This window comes from Rhineura floridana, chromosome 1, assembly GCF_030035675.1.
Source record: "Rhineura floridana isolate rRhiFlo1 chromosome 1, rRhiFlo1.hap2, whole genome shotgun sequence".
NCBI lineage: Eukaryota > Metazoa > Chordata > Lepidosauria > Squamata > Rhineuridae > Rhineura > Rhineura floridana.
The window spans coordinates 99,653,965-99,669,722 of NC_084480.1; positions in this window are offsets into that span (position 1 = coordinate 99,653,965).

Genomic DNA, 15,758 nt, shown 5'->3' on the forward strand with positions numbered 1-15,758 from the left:
TGGTATGTGAAATTAAGTGGGCAAGTATTTGTACTGGTAACATTTGTGTGTAGAATTTTTTGCATTTCCAATAAGCAGAATTTGCCGTAAAGTCTGATACTAAATTAGAACTTTTAATACAGACTAGACTTGGTGACTCCCATTGGATATAAACATCAATTTTATTTTAGTAAGATGAAGAGCATTGCCATTCCAAGGCCAATGCTTTGTACTTTATTTTTTATTTATGCATCAACATTAAAATATAAGTCTGTCCTTTGAAGAATTAATGCACTGAGTGTTAAAGTGGAACATAAAAGAGCAGATCACAAAGACAAGCATTTGGAGTCACTGTGGAGAGGAATGCAAAACAGAAGTTAGAGAAAATGTTAAAGTAATCCTGTCATAAATCTCCAATTACTTATTTAAGGTAGAAAGAGCAACAGTGAAAAAGCTGTTCAAGGAACTATATAACACCTTACTGTCAAAATTGTTTAAAGCCAGAACATATTTTGAGGCTAACTTCACAGAGATGCCTTATTGATCATTTGAGACTTCCCATTCTTCAGTTAATGCATATTATTGACACAATTTACAAATTATGCATAAGGACTTGCCACCACAAAACCAGCACACCTTGAGCTTGTGGAGAAGCCTTCTCTCCTCATCAAACCCCCTGCTGCAGATCTGTTTGTTACTCAAAAAAATATATTTACTTTCACCATAAATAGTTCAGTGTTGAAATGGTTTTCTAGAAAACCTTGAGGTTCTTGGGTAGCTTTTGAGAGGCTCTTCAATGAGAAGATCAGTAAAGGGAGGCAGGATTACCTGAAAGAGCTTGCATACCACATGCCAAACATCTGGGGGAGTCTTGGAAGTATTTTGGAAACTGCAGTCTCCATTCATATAAGGCAATAGTGTGGCACCAGCAGCCTTGCTGGCATTGTCCATAAACTGAGTGTTCACCTTGGAACATATCCCCAAATCTTCTGCAATAAACTGTATTGACAGCAGATGTTTAGATTCCTGCTCAAGATCATTGATTTGGAGAGACTTTCCTGCTACAGTCCATTCTAGAACATTGGTAGAGTACTAAGCAGTGCAATATTTAGGGTCATACAATGGATTTTAGTGCTGGTGGCAAAATATGTAAACAATATTATGTAAACAAACATCAACAGCAGCTTAAGAACATGTGGGTACCACCAGATTTGAATAGAAGTTGATCCAAGCTTATTCTACCAAGGCCATAATAAGGAAAATAGAATAAAAATATATTTATATTATATATTATATTTCTATCCCACCCTTCATTTTGTAGGATCCCAGGACAGTATCTAGAGTAAAAACCAGACATCATCAGTACATTAAAAAAGCAAAACAATCATAGCTTCAGTTCAGCAGCTGTTAATAAAAATAGACCAAAATTGCTGTTTCTTCCCTGAATGCCAATGCAAAGAGATGAATTTTTAGTTCGTGGTGGAAAAAACAGCTTGGGGGCTACCACAAAGAAGAACTTCTCTTGAACAAGAGGCTACAACTGTTTATGAGTCCGCCAATCAGATCTCTCCTAAAGAATGTAAGGTCTGGGTTGGCAGATAAATAAATAAATAAATAGATAGATAAATAAATAAATAGATAAATAAATAAATAAAAGTTGAGGGGGAGAATTATGTGAGATAATTAGCCATGAAGCTTAAAACAAAGAAATTTGCTTTTACACTTCATATCTGGGGTGGACGGGTTCTTTTCTTTATCATCAGAAGCAGCCAGCTGGTCAGCAAGCCAGGCACAAACAAGCAGAGGACAGCTCTGAAGACCCATAATGCCAAAGCAAATTTTGCTGACTGCAAGGGTAGGAATTCCCAGCTGCAAAGGTCTAAAGGGGTGCAATGCCTTGAAATGCTCAACGACTGAAAACATTTCATCTTTTATTTCCAAATGTCAGAACCTCTCCAAGTCCCATGGAAGAGGTGTAGGAGCTGGCATATTTGAAAATAACTTTAATTAAACCTTGCATCAGCATGCAAGTTTGGGAAGCTTAAGGGCTTTTCCTGGTGTTTAAATATTTTATTGTTTTTCAAATAGACACACAAGATAATATCATAAATACACAATATGGAAATTGCATAGCAAACAAGGGATGAGAATCTGCTTGCCAAGTAGCATTTTCCAGTCTCTTGCAGCTTTGTATAGCAATGCTGGATAAACCAATTAATGTAAGTGCAAGGTCCATTTTTTAAAAATAAATAAATAAAAATACAGCATTTTCAGTTAACCTAACTAGAATTAGCAAAGTGTTTCTATCACATACAAGAAAAAATATCCAAGATTCTTTCTAGACAAAGCTTTATTTACTTGCATCAAATCAAATTGCTTAGATTGTATCATTTGGAACACTTGGTATTGCACAGGTTTGGGCATCTGGATGAGGTGTATGTGTGCAAAATCACACATAAAAAAACAGAAGGAGCTCCCCCCCCCCCGGTTAATTCGTATCCAAATGGTACAAAACTCTAGAGTGGCATGAAGGCTTCTCCGAGGAAGTGATGTAGAGAGAGAAAACTCTATAGCAGCATTTGCCAGCCTGGTACCTTCCAAATACTGTGGACTAAAACTCTCATCAGTGCAGCAGTGCTGGCTGGTATAAATTGTACTCCAAAACATCTGGAGGGCACCCAGTAGGCAAAGGCTGCCCTAGGAAAATAACCCCTTTGAGCATGCAGCAGAATAGTCATTTGCACTGTCAGAGCTGACCTGCAGGCCACTGTCAAGCAGGATCCAGGATTTGCACCCAAGGTGAGAGTTTGGGAGTGGAGAGAGAATGATCAAGATGAGAGTCAGAACAACCCCCTGAAAGACAATTAATTCTGAGGCAAAACAGAAAGCCTTTATAGCCAATGGCCAGCATGGGTGAGAGCAGAGAATCCATGACCTCTGATGGAGCTCTGTTGCTCAGGTTCACTCCCCATTAGGGTTGCCAGGTTCAAGGCCTGAGACTGATCCTGTATCTTTAGGAGAAGAGAAAGTCAGCCAAGTGCAGGTGTTCTTGCAACACTGTAACGGGAAAAACCACAAGAGGTCTTCTGTATCTTTAAAAATTGTGCAGGGGGAAGGGAAAATTCCACCTTGTGGTTTTTCCCATTACAGGGTTGCAAGAACACCTGCACTTGGCTGACTTTCTCTTCTCCTAAAGATACAGGATCAGTCTCAGGCCTTGAACCTGGCAACCCTACCCACTGAACTGCCTATTCAGCTTGTAAAACTTTTTTTTATTTGTGTCTGGGTTGGGGAGACTAAATAAGACTAAATAATAATAACTAAATAAGTAATGGTGAATCCTGTCAACAACTTCTGACATCTTCTGGTTCTGAGTGGTAGGAAGCACAAGCCCCTTTGCAGGCACACAGGCCCTGCTTCAGGCCTGCATGAGAAGAGGGATCTTTGATGTTAAATCCTATCCGCAAATGTCACCTCTGGCAGACTGGATTAGGTCTAGCTCTAGATTTCACAGCCTGCCACACTGTTTATTTGAACAGACTCTACTTGAGACAGGAGGGTTTGGCTAGAGCCCTTATTAAAAAGTTCACACTCTTGGAAATTATTTCCACAGAATCACACTCTCTCACACACACCACACTGATTCTTCTTGGGTTTATTTTTCATCTTCTTACATGTAAAGCATTAAGGAGACTCCAAAAAAGCCCTGCTCTGGAAAGATAAAAGGGTCCAGGAGAATTCCTGGCCTTGATATGCATATCTGCATTCCAATAAATTCTGGGTCTAGGAGAGAGCAAAAGGCCTGAATACGATCAGTGGTATTAAAGAATTGCTGGCTGCCGTTTTGAGCAGGAAAGGAGTAGGGATTTGGCACCTCTTCTTGCCATCTGTTCCTTGTCCAGGGGAATGTCTCTCTGATCAGTTGTTTTGGAGGGCTAGTTATAAATTGTTGCCTATGGCATGTTTTTAGACATGGAGGACATAGCTCTCTGCTAAGCTGTCCTTTGGCCTGCTTCATGGCAAATCTACGCTATATGGAGCCAGGAATCATTGGCTATAAACACAGCCTTTGACAAGCAACATTTTGGCACTGATTTTCTCCTGACTTAAGCTGTTGAGTGTATCAAGGGGGTGGGGGAGGAAAAGAGAAAATGTCTGAAACTGGCTGAAGAAAAGCATTGGATTGCAATCTAGTTTTGCTCAAGCAGAGGTGAAGCAACTGCTGCCACATGGGAAGTCAATGAATAGCAAAGCACCCTATTCTTGGGAACCATTCTTTACATATCCAACTGTCTTAGTCCTAGGAACCCAGTAAGGCTCACATAGATCTTTGGGTAAGGAGAAGATAGTGACTGCCAAAAAAGTGACTTTGTGCTTTAAAAATGGCACATGAATTTGATACTAATTATTCTATATAGCAATTTTATAGTCCAGTCCTCCTAACCATGTTTATGCAAATGAAAGTGCTATTGACTGAAGTAATAGGACTCATATAAGCAGAGCTTGGAAGTAATTCATTACAAGTAACAAATTACTTGTAATTCATTACTTTTTTGAGGAACGAGTGGGTAATTCCTTTACATTTTGATTGTAATAGAACTTGGAGTAGTTTTATTACTTTTGTGGAGTAATTGTAATGTTTCCAGCATTACTATTGGGCATTACTTGGGGGGGGGAAGCAGGGGAAGTCTTCTGCTCCTCTGATTTGTGGATGAAAATCATGTGCCTCAAACTGAACTTCTGTGCAGTGTCGCTCTTCCCTCATGCTCTGTGGGTGAGTAGGAGGCAACCAGGGAGGAGGTGGAGAATGAGACAGGGTAGAGTGGAGAAAACTATTGTTTAAAAAAATTGATGGTGGTGATGAAGAATGGAGTGGAGGGGAAAAGGAGCCAGACGGCAAGAACATAGATGAAGGAGGAGAAGGAGGCAGCAGCAGAATGGAGATAAAGAACTGTGGAGGTGAAAGATGACAGAGTGTGTGTGTGCATGCGTGCATGCGTGCGCACTTGTGTGCACACTTGGCACACAAAGTGGCCTCCACCACCCTCTCCGGATACTGCATTTGCAGTATTTTAACTTTTTTGCTTCTCAGGGTAAAATGTTTGCTTGGGTGGGTGTCCCTTAGTTGGTGGCATGGCAAGGTCCAGGAGGTGGTTAAGTGAGAGAGATTGTGCTGGCTGGCTGAGGGGAGGGTTGTACTTGGTTTGACATGCAAAGATCTGAGTAGTGGCCTCTGCCTCCCTCCGCACCGTCCTTACCATTGCAGAGACCACCATTGTTATCTTGTGGATAAAAATAATTATTCTACTACCTCTGTATGTGTGTGCTTTTTTTAATGTTGTTTTAGGCTACTTACATGTGCAGCAGCCAAGGCCAGCACTTTGTAGGCTTTTCTTTATGTAATTGTAGTCATTACTTTTGAGAAAAAGTAAAGTAATCAGTTACTTTCAGAGCAACTGTAATTGTAACAGTAATTACTATTTTTTTGGGCCATGTAATTGTAACTTTAATTTATTACTTTTTTAAAGTAATCTTCCATGCTTTGCATATAAGTAAGATTGCAGCAATTTACATGTTTTTCTCCCTGTGCTCACTTTCAGAACAATACTGGGAAATATGTCCCCTTTGTTTCCATTTTACAGATGTGGAAACTGAGGTTGAGATAGATAGTTGCCCAATAGGCCCAGAAATCTGTGACACAGATAGAACTTGAATCAAGGCCTCTTAGATCCAAGTTCAAATATTCCCTGCTTTGGGAGAGTTTTTACTGAAAAACAGGTTACTTTTCTTCCTAAAAAAAACAAAACCACAAATCGACTAAGATGTTAAGTATATCTGTACTTGGCCCTGCCCTTGATTTATTTTTCTGATGCTAGGGGAAGATTTATAAAACAATAGAGTGGCCAGATGCAAAAGAAGATAGTACTCCTGTTATACCTGCTACACCTGAAATTCCCTGTTCTTTTGTGGTTACATACATACATGGTTCGTGTTCAGTAGGGATGGGTGAGAATTTCGATTCGGTTCGCATGTCAAGCAGAATTTATCAGATTCACAATTTTCAAAACAATATGAGAACCAAAACACAGCAATCCTTCAAAATTCGCATTTATTAGAATTTTGCGATGCAGTTCACCAACTAAACATTTACAAAAATGGGCCTATTATGAGAAAGTATGCATAAAAATGAATACATGAGCAAATACATGTATACAATACATGAATACAATACATGCAAAAAGTCATGAAATGACGAGAAATGGCTTGCAAAAACGTGTACCTTTGTCAATGAAGAGCCACTGAAACCAAACTAAAATAGCTGTGCTTGTACGCTAAGGGAATTGGAGAGAACCCTTTGAAAACAGAGGAGCTTTTTCTGAATATTGTTATTTTATTTTTATTTTATTTATTTATTTCGATTTCTATACCGCCCACAGCCAAAAGGCTCTCAGGGTGGTGCACAACATAGAGTAAAATACAATAAAATTACAAAGGTCAGTAAAAAGCATACACATTAAACAGTAAAACAGCCTGGTATAAACTGAAAGCTAAAAAATAAATTAAGTTAAAATGCCTGGGAGAATAAAAAGGTTTTAACCTGGCGCCGAAAAGATAAAAGTGTAGGCGCCAGGCGTACCTCATCGGGGAGACTGTTCCATAATTCGGGGGCCACTACTGAAAAGGCCCTGGATCTTGTTACAACCCTCCGAGCCTCTCTGTGGGTCGGGACTCAGAGGAGGGCCTTTGATGTTGAACGTAGTGAGAGGGTAGGTTCATATCGGGAGAGGCATTCTGCTAGGTATTGTGGTCCCGCACCGTGTAAGGCTTTATAAGTCAAAACTAGCATTTTGAATTTAGCCCAGAAACAAATAGGTAGCCAGTGCAAACGAGCCAGGACAGGTGTTATATGTGCGGACCGCCTGGTCCTCGTCAACAGTCTAGCAGCTGCGTTTTGCACTAGCTGTAGTTTCTGAACTGTCTTCAAAGGCAGCCCCACGTAGAGCGCATTGCAGTAATAAAATCTAGAGGTTACCAGAGCACGCACGACTGAAGTGAGGTCATCGCTTTCCAGATAGGGGCGTAGCTGGGCTACCAAACGAAGGTGGTAGAAAGCATTCCGTGCCACCGAGGCCACCTGAGCCTCGAGAGACAGGAATGGATCGAAAAGAACCCCCAAGCTACGAACCTGTTCCTTCAGGGGGAGTGTAACCCCATCCAGAACAGGTTGAACATCCACCATCTGGGCGGAGAAGGCACTCACCAACAGCGTCTCAGTTTTGTCAGGATTGAGCCTCAGTTTATTAGCTCTCATCCAGTCCATTACCACAGCCAGGCAATGGTTCAGCACATTAACAGCCTCACCTGATGAAGATGAAAAGGAGAAATAGAGTTGCATGTCATCAGCATACTGGTGACAATGCACTCCAAAACTCCTGATGACCGCACCCAACGGCTTCATGTGGATGTTAAAAAGCATAGGGAACAGAACCGGTCCCTGTGGGACTCCACAATGGAGAGTCCAGGGTATCGAACAATGCTCCCCAAGCCCTACCTTCTGGAGGCGGTCCACCAAGTAGGAGCGGAGCCACTGCCAAGCAGTACCTCCAACTCCCAACTCAGTGAGTCTCCCCAGAAGGATACCATGGTCGATGGTATCAAAAGCAGCTGAGAGATCAAGGAGAATCAACAGAGTTACACTACCCCTGTCCCTCTCCCGACATAGGTCATCATACAGGACGACCAAGGCTGTTTCGGTGCCAAAACCGGGCCTAAAACCAGATTGAAACGGATCTAGATAATCAGTTTCATCCAAGAGCACCTGGAGCTGGCTGGCCACCACACGTTCTAAGACCTTGCCCAGGAATGGAACATTCACTACCGGTCTATAGTTGTTCAAATTATCTGGATCCAGGGAAGGTTTCTTCAGGAGTGGTCTCACTACCGCCTCTTTCAAACAACTAGGGACCACTCCCTCTCTCAAGGAGGCATTTATCACTTCCCTGGCCCAGCCAGCTGTTCCAGTCCTGCCAGTGGGGCAAGGATCCAGTACAGAAGTGGTTGCACGTACCAGTCCAAGCAGCTTGTCAACGTCCTTGAGCTGTACCAACTGAAACTCATCCAATAAATGAGGACAAGACCGTGCTCCGGATACCTGATTAGATTCAACTGCCATAATATTGGAGTCTAAGTCCTGGCGGATGCATGAGATTTTGTCTTGGAAGTGCCCAGCGAACTCGTTACAGCGGGTTTCCGAAGATTCTATAATATCCTGGGGACTAGAGTGTAAAAGCCCTCGGACAATTTTATAAAGCTCCGCTGGACGGTTGAGGGATGATTTAATGGTGGCAGCGAAGTGTCGCTTCTTCGCTGCCCTCACCGCTTCTGTATACAACTTAGTGGAGGCAATTACCAAGGCATAATTGCATCTGTCAGGAGTACGCCTCCATCTGCACTCGAGCCTTCTCCTCTCTTGCTTCATCGCTCTCAGTTCCGGGGTATACCATGGGGCTGCATGAGCTCTGCATGGGATAGGGCGCGCAGGAGCGATCGTGTCCACAGCCCGGGTCATTTCCGTATTCCACAGTGCGACCAAGGCTTCGACAGGACCGCCTGTCTTGTCAGCCGGAAAATCCCCCAGAGCCCTTTGAAAACCCTGAAGATCCATTAGTCTCTGAGGTCGGACCAACTTAATAGGTCCCCCACCCTTGCGGAGGGAAAGGGTGGCTGTAAGCCTAAACTTCAGCAAGCGGTGATCTGTCCATGACAATGGGGTCGATGAAAAACTCCCCACCTCCAGATCACCATCTCCGTGTCCAGTGGCAAAGATCAAATCAAGAGTATGTCCCGACACATGCGTTGGGCCAGTAGCAAATTGAGACAGCCCCATGGTTGCCATGGAGGCCATGAAGTCCTGAGCCGCCCCAGATAAAGCAGCCTCAGCATGGATGTTGAAGTCCCCCAGTACCAATAGTCTGGGGGACTTCAACAAAACCTTTGAGACTACCTCTGTCAGCTCAGTTAGGGAAGCTGCTGGGCAGCAGGGTGGTCGGTACACCAACAAGATTCCCAGTCTGTCTCCTTGACCCAGCACAAGGTGGAGGCACTCCAAGCCAGTCGTTACCTGGACAGGGTGCTTGATGAGCGAGAGAGAACTCCTACAGGCTACAGCCACTCCACCTCCCCGACCCTCGGATCTACCACAGTGTTGAACCATATACCCAGGTGGGCAAAGCTGGGAAAGAGTAACTCCTCCCTGATCACCCACCCGGGTCTCAGTTATACATGCCAGGTCGGCACCCTCATCGACAATTAAATCGTGGACGAGGGAGATTTTATTATGTACCGACCTGGCGTTTAGGAGCAACACTTGGAGATCCGAGAGCTGGCTGATAGGACAACCAACAGTCCTGCGGATGTGAGGAGGACCGGAACAAGGTACAGACACAACTAGTCTGGGACGAGTTCCCCTTATCTGGCATGTTCTCCTCACAACACCATACCTCCCATTACCCGTCACTACATTAATTGGGGGCCCCGAAAGTCCCCCCCGCTCGGATCGAAGTCCTCTCTCCCAGGCACATAGTAAAATACACATAAATTCACACTCACGTACTCATACACTCACTCAGTCTCATTCACACAAAACACAATCCACAAATTAACTACACAAAGATTCAAACTAATACATTCGAATAAAGACTCAAACTCCTTCACACTAACACACTACACACAGTCCACAATTAAACAATAACAACAGGCGTTTAAACATTCAACACTCAATCAGATGGGACTGCAGCGGCCGACTTGGGTGCAGTGGGTCTCCCAAGCAGGCAATGGGTCTCCCAAGCCCCCTCAGCCAGCCGGCTTATATATCCCCTCCAAAGAAGGGACAGATGGAACAGTATCAGGCACAGCTGGCTGAGTACCTGGGGCCTGGTCCTGCAAGGTGCCCACGTGCAGAGCAGGAGCCCAAGAAGGAGAGAGCAGAGATGTTAGCCAAGCAGCAGCAGCAACAGCAGCAGCACAAGCAGGCAGATGGCTCTCCCTCCCTGGGCGGTGATGGTCCTCTTCCCCTTGCAGGCACTGGATTACTGAGCAAACTGATCAATACACATCACTAAATCAAATTGGCCCTCAATTAGGCATGAATGAGAAATCTGATTCAGTTTGCATTTCAAGACAAATCTATCAAGATCACACTTTTCGAAACAATATGAAAACCAAAACATACCCATCCTTTGAAATTTGCACTAGTTCAAATTTTGCAATGCAGTTTGTCAAAACAATGTTTACAGAAATGTGTATGTTAGGGTGTACATAAAAATGAATACATGAGTTAAAATAACATAAAAATAAATGCATTATATGATGAGAAATTGATTGAATGTGTACATTAGTCAAAACTGCCTACAAAAATGTGTTTATTAGGAGAAATTTGCACTAAAATCCTGGAGAATTTTCATGAGGTTTTTTTTTTTTTTAATGCAAATTGCTGCAGAAATGTGGAGAACTGAATTTAAGACTGGAAAAATGAAAAACTGAGAGAACAAAAATTGATGGACTTTTCTATCTGTGCTCTCAATGTAATCCACATCTACATGACTTTTTAGTGGCTAACAAGGAGTTATGATTGCCTGCATTTCTGTATTTCTGACCTCTAAGTGAACCCTTTGGATTAACTTTGAAAAAAAAGAGTTGTATAACCTTTTAAAAGATACTAACTTTCCCCCGTACCTTAAGGTCTGTTGGAGGACCCTTGCTCTGTGTTCCATCATTTACCTGATGAAATTATATGACGGGAGAAGAGTAGAGCCTTCTATGTTGTTGCACTCACTTTGTCACATTCACTCCTAAGGGAGATCTGCTCAACTATTTCCATAATTAGCTTTTATTGCCAAGTAAAAATGTACTAATTTCAGATACACTTTCCTGTGATGGAAAGTCCAACTGCTAGGAGTTAGACTTGCAGCTGCATCATAGCTTTAGTTGGATTAAAGGATTGTTTGTTTATGGGTTGTATTGAACGTGTTGTTAAGTTTATTGAATGTAAATGATTGTATTATTATTTTAATGTTGCATGGCTCTTTGGATACCGGATTGGAACACACTCTTTCACACTGTTAACTCAGCAAGTTTATAATTGGTGGTAGAGTGTTTGGAAAAACGCTATCCCAGCCAATAGGATAATCGACTTCCAGGATTTCATCTAGGGATCAAGTGTGAGATTCCTTTTTATCAGAAGCATTTTCCCTAGTGCACTGGATAGTGCTCTTTTTATCATCCACTTGATTTTGACATTTTGTTTTTCTTTTGTCTTTGTTTCTAAAGTGGTTTAGAAATTTCACAAGCTTTCTTCCTCTGAGCTAAATTAGATTTAAGCAGCAGATACGTATTAGCAATCACTAAAAAAAAACACTGAGGCTGTGAATTTTGATATAAATAGTAGAGCCGTGGCCATTTCTTCCTAATCAAAATAGTTTCTGTGATGTTTTTCAATCTTTGGAGAAAAGATACAGGTACTAGTATCTTTTCCCCTTAGGATATAAAAGCATTGTACGGAGTAGGGATTGGGGTTGGGAGAGAAATTCCTTTTGGTTCATATTTTAACGAGAACCTTTTTTTAAAAAAAAATTGATACAGAACTCCAGTCAAACAAATTGTATACAAATGCATATATTCGGGGATAGTGGTCATAAAAATGCACATATCCATGAAAATAACATACGGAAATTCTTTATATTAAGGGAACTTGCTTGCAAAAATGTGTATAGTACACAAAATTGCATACAAAAATGTACATATTAGGAGAAATGTGTAGTAAAATGCTGATGAATTTTCATTTTGAAAAATCACAAACTGATGCAAACTGAAGCTAAGACTGGGGGAAAAGGAGAAACCGAGAAAGACCAAAATTGAGAGATTCATCTATTCTTAGTGGACAGGTGGGTCAGACGCATCTATTCCTCAAATTTGCAATGTCCTGTAGCTGAGTTGCATTTTTTAACAAATAGAGTTGACATCTGTCCTGAAATACAGACACAAGGAACCTTCTTCAGCCCAAGGGCTGTGTTTCCTTATGGACAAGGCCAGAGGCAAGAGTGGGTGGAGCAAAGGGTGTAACTTTTATCTTTGAGCAAGAGGCTACATTCCAGCCATGCAAAAGTCAGAGCTTTTGCGGCTTGGGGAGGAGGTATAGCCTGGGGAGAGTCCCAAGAACCAGACATCGAGTTCTGTGGCCCCCTGCCTCTGCTGTACTGTTTAGCTGGATCCCCCCTCTCAGAAACGTACATGTGGACACAGTGATTTCTTGCTCTAGTGCTTTATAATTGAAAGCTTTCTCCTCTCCCTTTTGAAAGCTTCTCATTTTCCCACTAACACAAGATCAACCCAACTCAACAAATTACCATAACCCAACCAACCAACACCCAAATCTATTCATAGCCTTGCATATGTTGCTAGAGATACTGATAAATATAGAGACATAGAAATATACACATACTTTGAGAAAATATGCCTCTAGACAGAAACATATTGTGCATATGCAAATAACTAAGTGTCTGCCACTGAAGTTTTGCTCTTTAGCATTTGCTTAACTATATCTCTTTTCTACTTCTGTGCTTCCATCTGCTTATTTCTCTCTCAAAAAGCCTTTCACTTATGAATATATCACTGCTCAATTTTTTTTAAAAAAAGGTGCAAGAAATACAACTGGCAGGTGTAACATATGATATTGCTTCTGGTGAAGAAAAAAAATAAAGACACAAAGGAGACTATATCCACAATTTCTTACAAAGGTTACAGGAAATAGGTTTTATTCATTTTGTCTGAACTATGTTCACTCCTGGTTAGATTTCAGGTCTGGTTGCTATACTTTAAAGAAATTGTATAATCCAGGACTTGTCATCAGCTTTCTTAATTTATTTCCCTGAAATGACAGGCCTGGCAAAGTCAGACTAGCCTCTCAGATTTCTGGATTACACTGTAGCTATGGAAACAGGTGTTAAAGTGCTATGAATTTCAAGTTATACCAATACTCTGCACATCACGTTCTATACTGATGGCATTTTGTTATTTTACATGCTGACCAATACAGTGGCTTCAATTTGGCTTGACTTAGAGATGAAACAACCATGAAAGTTATTTTTCATGATGAACTTTGTGAGCACCTCCTGGAGATGGTGTTGGGCATGCATGCCGCAAGGAGATTTGACACCCAGGTCAGCCAAAAGAAAGGAGAGCTTTTAGAAGAGAGGCATCTACGAGTGCATCTGTATGGAGACTTCCCAAGTCATTGTTTGGGCTTTACAAATGGTTCCCTTCGAACATCCCAGTTTTACATCAATCCCATAATGATGGGGGGGGGGCTAGGCTACAAGAGCACCTGTATAATATTAGTAGGAAAAGGGGGGGAAACAGTAATCTGTCCCTAAGATTCAACTCCACCCTATTGCCAATTTGCTCTATCACTCATTATGTCTGGCTAGCACAGTCTAATCGGGGGTACAATGACGGGGGGCGTAACTGAGAGGGGAGCAGAAAGAGATTTTCAATAAAATGTGTGGCTTGTGGAACAAAGCCTTCATGATATTTTGAAGCAACAAAATTCAAGAAGTATTTCTTCCTTCATTTAAATTTATATAGTCTCCAGATACTGGCACTGAAAAATCTCACAACAGCCCCCAAAATGTCATTTGGGATATGGACACATTTCTACAAAGAGCAAGACTGAGACCAGCACCGAGCAATTAGACACAGCCGTTAGTAAGGAAAGACTTTCTAGCACTGGTGACCTTTCACAGGTTTCATCCTAGAGGTCAAAGGTTCAGTACCTCATCAGCTCTCCAATACCGTTTAAAAAGATAAGGAGACCTAACTTCCTTTCCTTGCTTTGGAAAATGCATGCTGAGAAATTACAATGATCAGTAGCAAAATAATAATAATAAATAAATTATAATAAATTATAATCTGTCAGCCAGCATCAGGAGGTATAAAAATCTAGTGAAAACCAGGTCAAGAGAAATATAACCTAATCCATCTGTCCCGGGTATGCAGCATCAGTCAAATAAAGCAGCGGTGGTGGTGATGGTAGAATACCAACTACATTCAACCAAGCATTCACAGAGGAAGCGAAACCGTTGGAGGAAGCCTTGTTTATTTTACCACCACTGCTTTTAAACTAATATAATCTCCCACATATACTAAATTGGCATGCACTTTAGCATAACAGAAACCATAACGCAGGGCTTTATTATTGGATTATCTGAAAATGAGATATTGTAAAATGATTTTTTTAAAAAATAAAATACATATAAAAAACCACCCGCAGCTTTATCATGAGATGACATATGTGAATTCCCTAGGCTAATGATACTGTTTCTTTCTAGGTTTCCAGATTAAAATGTATTACTCACATGACACAGCAGGGCCTGCTGATTCCAGCAGGAATACAGCCTGCAAAAAGCTAGACTTGGAGAAAAAAATCCAAGGCATTAAGAGTGGATGCCTAGCAATTGTTGTGTACAGACAGAAGACCTCAGAGCCACTGCCTCGCTGCCAAGTGAATGCTTTAAAAATCATGTATGTGCTCCAGAACTCATATGAATGGCCTATTATCTTCTATCTGTGTGTCAGCCCAGACCCTCCCCAGAGGCAAAAGGGATTCTGTTAGGTCCAGTTAAAAATTTCCCTAGCCACATAACACATAGTTTGCTCCACTAATTCCCCATTACTCCAGCCTGCGTTAGTTTCAGGCTAGAAGTCCCATAGGCTAAAGCACGGATCATTAAATCCACTGTGCAATCAATCCCCCTTGCCTGTGTCGGCTACATCACTGATTTAAGCAAGCCTGCTTAAGGGCAAAAGATGGGAAGTTCAGGAGACAGTGCACACAAATAATTTGTTCTTTTCATATCCCCTCTTGCAAGTGTTTGGCAAAGAGATAAAGGAGTCGAGGGGGGAGAAGAGAATAATTTTAGAGGCTGCCTCATAAACAGGCTTAACTCTAAAGTGAGAGAGACACAGAGAGAGAGAGGTTACCTGAGACCCCTCAGAAAGTTGCAGCTATTCCCTTCAAGAAATTTAAGATGCCCTCTGAACTGTCATGCACAAAGTGTTAAGTGTCAGGGGCTCTTTCACAGAAAATGTCACCATCTCCACCTCCTGGTCCGCCTCTTTAAATAGCTTGCTTTATTTACGGTGTGCATAGTGTTAATGCCCTTTGGTTGCTCTATTTTCAAGGATGGAAAAGCAGTTGCTAAGCATTTCTAAATGACAGCCCCAGGGTTCATTAAAAATATGGCAAACATTTGCTAAGCTCATTAAGTGCAATTTTTGTGTGTGTGTATCAGATTCCTCCTCTGCATGTTCTGCATGACCAAACATCTATTAACCCTAATCCCATTGATGAGGCTGATATATTCAAACTAGCAATTAGACAAAACAAAAGGCTTATTTATTGAGAGATTCATAAATGAGCTTTCATATTGGTCTAAGCTGTTCCCTTCCGTTAATCTCTACCTAGTAGAGTACTCCCTTTGTTTGATTATAGGTTGTCAGATTTAGAGATTCTGACTGAATCAAAATTTGAAATAAACTAGAAGTACACAGTAATTACCCTAGCCAGGCACTTTTGCCTGCTCTATATAAGCAAAATAAATGCCGCACAAATGAAAAAAAGAACACAGAAGAGGCTTTGGGAACCTGCTACTCAGAGAAGTACAGTATATGAGAATGTTCCATTTCTGGCCTTGGCATGTCTCTTTGCCCAGTTCATTGTTTGT